The sequence below is a fragment of the Strongylocentrotus purpuratus genome, unplaced genomic scaffold, assembly GCF_000002235.5.
Source record: "Strongylocentrotus purpuratus isolate Spur 01 unplaced genomic scaffold, Spur_5.0 spur5_scaffold_12, whole genome shotgun sequence".
Lineage (NCBI taxonomy): Eukaryota > Metazoa > Echinodermata > Echinoidea > Camarodonta > Strongylocentrotidae > Strongylocentrotus > Strongylocentrotus purpuratus.
The window spans coordinates 29,017,503-29,021,610 of record NW_022145597.1 but is presented as its reverse complement, the minus strand read 5'-3'; the positions used below and the strand labels follow the sequence as shown (position 1 = coordinate 29,021,610).

At 38.0% G+C, this 4,108-nt stretch overlaps 1 long non-coding RNA gene across 1 annotated transcript; it reads right to left on the bottom strand.

Annotated features, from left to right (window-relative positions):
* Positions 1 to 875: 875 nt before the first annotated feature.
* Positions 876 to 2,385, bottom strand: LOC115922760. Its single transcript, XR_004063600.1, has 2 exons — positions 1,913 to 2,385; positions 876 to 1,585 (listed from the first exon to the last, which is right to left on the bottom strand). It is a non-coding gene; the product is annotated as an uncharacterized LOC115922760 (long non-coding RNA).
* Between the last annotated feature and the right edge of the window lie 1,723 nt (positions 2,386 to 4,108).

Sequence of the window (4,108 nt, the reverse complement as noted above, 5' to 3'; positions counted from 1 at the left end):
ATTGAGAAAAAAAAAACCGGGCCTACTGGTCATATAAAATAGGAGGACAGCAAAAACAAGGCAGTCTTGACATGTGATAAAGAATTATTAGGCCTAATTCGGGGGGGGGGGGGAAGGGGACATTAATTCTTTTCTTAGGGGATGGGGTTTTTTTTTGAGGGGGGGGGGGTTAATTTTGTTCTTAATTTTTCATAGGGGGGAGGGGGCATTAATTGTTTTCTTAGGGGGTGGGGGTAATTTTGTTTTTAATTTTTCTTAGGGGGGAGGGGGCATTAATTGTTTTTTTAGGGGGGGGGGCATTAATTTTTTCTGAATTTGTTTATTTGCTGTATTAATTCTTTTCTTAGGGGGGCGTTCATTTTTTTTCTTAATTTTTCTGCTTTATTGAATTTCTCAAGGGAATAGTTATTTAAACGAAAAGAAAAGAACTTTTTTGTAAATTTCGTCTCTATTTCTCACTCTTTCACCTTCCTTGTTTTTGTTTGTCTCTCTTTTTTTCTCCAGCTCTCCACCCCACCTCTCTCAGATATCTTTTTATTTCGTTAGAACTCCATTTTTTAAAATCCCTCTCGTACCCCTTTTCTTTCTTTTTTCTCCACCTCTCTCTCTCTCTCTCACACATACCCTTTCTCCTTCTTTCTTCATCTCTCTCTTTATCTTTTGCTCTCTCTCTCTCTGTGGGTGTTTGGATTTAGCGAAACATACTGAATCCATTTTAATTCATGGGGTGTACTGGGTAATTATAAGTAATAGATAACAGCAAATGGTATATTAATAATTAAACAAGATAAACAAAGTAGGTCATTCACTTGTAAAACATTTACCTCCTAACTTAATGATTTCACGAGAAAAAGCACACCATCAAACAAGAGAAATTTATATTTAAATATTGACGATTTAATATGGATAATCAAAACAAGTATTCAAGGTTATTGACGAAGACAATGTTGAAGTCGATGATGATGTCAGTGATGATAATGATGACAGCAATGTTGTCGGTGGCGATGGTGATGAAGCAGTCAAAGAGCGATTTCAGTGATGATGTTGATGATGATGAAGATGATGACGATTTCCCTTTCAAAGTGGTTGGTACCTTTTGCAAAAATGTTTTTGGGAGGAACTATATCAACCATTAGATTTCAAATCATACGGTCTAATTGTTTCAGACCACAGTACTGCATGGGTGTACGTTTCGTTCAGAGAAACTAAAGGGTGAACCAATTCCATATCGGTCATTTAATTAATTGGATTAAAAGTAAATGGGGAGCATCTCCAAAAAAAGGGAAAATTTTCATTTCATTAATAGAGTATCTGTTCTTCCTATTAATAAAATACAGGGCTTGATCTCCACCAGGACTCCTGATGTAGACATGAGTCCTATCAATTGCACCTAGAAAACCTGGCAACCTGCAGTATTGGCAGAACTGCTGCTGTGTTGCTTCTATACTTCTTCTCTTGATGTTGGGAACTTCATGAATTGTTTCCTTCTTCTTGCAAACGCTTCTGACACGTCTTTGATGACTCTGCATACAGAAGACTGTGAAAGTTGTGCCCCATCATGCACCATGCATCTTTTGGAATGACCCTGTAGAAAAAAAAATCCTTTTAGTGAAATATCAACTAGTACAATTTCTTATAAGTTACATGGCCAGATCAAATTCTCAAACTGAGAAATGTTTAATGTCCTTAAAATTGTAGAATAGATTTTTTATTAAATCAGGGCAGTCAACCCTCTTGCATTTAGAGGGAGTCTCACGCCACCACGCCCTTCCTCCCGCTTTGATGTAGAATCTCCCGGTTTATGAAAAAACCTCCCGCAAAACATGGTAACCGCAATTTTACCCTTTTACTTTTTCGCTCAGCCCAGATTAAATAGAAATTTACTAAATACTAAATAAGGTAAATTACTCACCAACAGCATAGAATCGAAGTGCTGTCACTATGTATAGGTATTGGGTCGTTTCTGTCTGTCGTCCTCCGCAGCTCTTTATCCACCAAGTTGATGAGGTAGAGCGCTGTCTCTTTGGAAAACCAGTACCTGGTCCAAAATGAATCATCATCATACACTTCAAAAGGGTTCATGGGTCACGAAGGCTTCTCTGAGGTCTGCCTATCAACTCTCTGTTCCGATCAAGCTGGCGGAGATGGTGAATATATTCAGCCATGCTGTCTCTGTCACAACAAAATAGAAAAAAGTGAATTAAAATTAGAACATGAAATGAAAAAATATCATTCATTGTTTATCAAATAAATCCTATGATATTACATGTTTTGCATTCTTTTGTATTGTAGACAATCTGATTTTGAATAGCTTTTGCAAACTCTAAAAAAAATATTAACGATAGATCTACTTTGATTGCATTAAAGAAATGAGTGCTATTGATTCATACTAGTATTGGGTAATTAGGAAAGATGATGTCACTGAACCTCCAAAAGAACGTAGGGGCCAATTCCTGTCATGTTTTGTTAAAAATCTACTCATGCTTGATAAAATGTGAAATTAGATACATGTAGATCTAGATCTAGACTACATGTAAATTAGCATTAGATGTCCCATGTGAAAGGTTGAATTTGACTAAGATTACATGTACATTAGGAAGAACACACATTGATTTATTGGCTATTTGCTTGCACAGATTTTAAACTTGCTTCGAAATTCAAGTAAAACAATGTATTGATGTAGACTCTAGGCCTAGACATGATCATGATGTACATGTAGTATACATTTGTAGGAGTCGAGTGTAGAGACATTCGAGAGTCAGTACTAGAGTCTAGACTAGTCTAGATCTAAGTTAGATCTATCTAGATGGGCCTAAAGACAAAGTACCTCTCATTCAGCTCAGACTTGTGCTCGAACTCAGTGACGGTGAGACACACAAACACTCAACTTCTCAAGACACAACACAACAAACCATCGGCGCGGGCTTGGCATGAATTTATGAAAAGTAGACTAGGTCTAGTCTAGGTTTAGAAAGGTCTAGAGTCTAGACCACATAGACTAGATTCTAGATCTAGAGCCTGAGGTCTAGTCTATACCGGTACTAGACCCTACGGCCTAGGTCTAGGCCTACTAGTTCTAGAATCTAGATCTAGAAAGTCTAGATCTCTAGAGTACTAGACTAGACCTAGAGGTCTAGACTAGATCTAGTCTAGGTCTAGACCCAAGATGTCTATTTTGAAAAATATTTTATTCCATTTCAATTTCTAAATCTAACTTTAGAATAGGCCTAGACCTCTAGTCTAGATCTAGAATTAGACTAGATCTAGATCTAGGTCTAGATTCTAGACCTCTAGATCTAGATCTGCATCTCTTACAATAATTTACAAAATACTTTTAATAAATTCATGCCATGGTTTGGCGTGCTTTGACTAATTTCTTGAGACTGAGGACTAGATCTAGATAGATCTAGGTCTAGATCTATCATCTAGCCTAGGCCCACGTCGTGTTTGCGTGTCTCACTGCCACCGACTTCGAGCTCAAGCTCAAGTCTTATTCAGTCAGTACTGAGTGTCAGTGTAGGCTTAGTAGTACTAGAGACTAGTCTAGATCTACGTCTAGACCAGGCCTCTGTATATAGTAGGCCTCCGTTAGTCAGATGAGAAGCAGCATCAGCAGAGCAGAAAATACAAATGGAACTGTCGCTACCCCCCCCCCCCCCCCCCCCCGAGGCCAGGAATGTCTCAAATGTCATGATTAACATATTTTTCTTCCCGAATCACACAATTGTGTGATGTTAGACCCTATAACTAATTTCGTATTGTTAGCTGGCACATTCGCAGTTATTGCGAAATTGCCTTGCCTCGCAGGATTACATAAACAACACAACACAAATACACACGCATGGGTCCGAGCTGCGATAGGTTCTGCGACAATGTTCGCAAAGGCTGTGCAACTTACGATGAAGATTATTATTCGTGCACTTTTTACGCACATAAATAATGTTCAATTGGGCTTCCATTGTAGCAGAACTGAGAATATGGTACACATATGTTGTGAATAACTAAAAATACTTACAATGTAGGCTATCAAAGTTGAAAAAAACAGCAACTTTGTGAAGGTCTCTTCACTTTGTTTCACCACAAATTTGTCAACAAAATTTGTACGGTC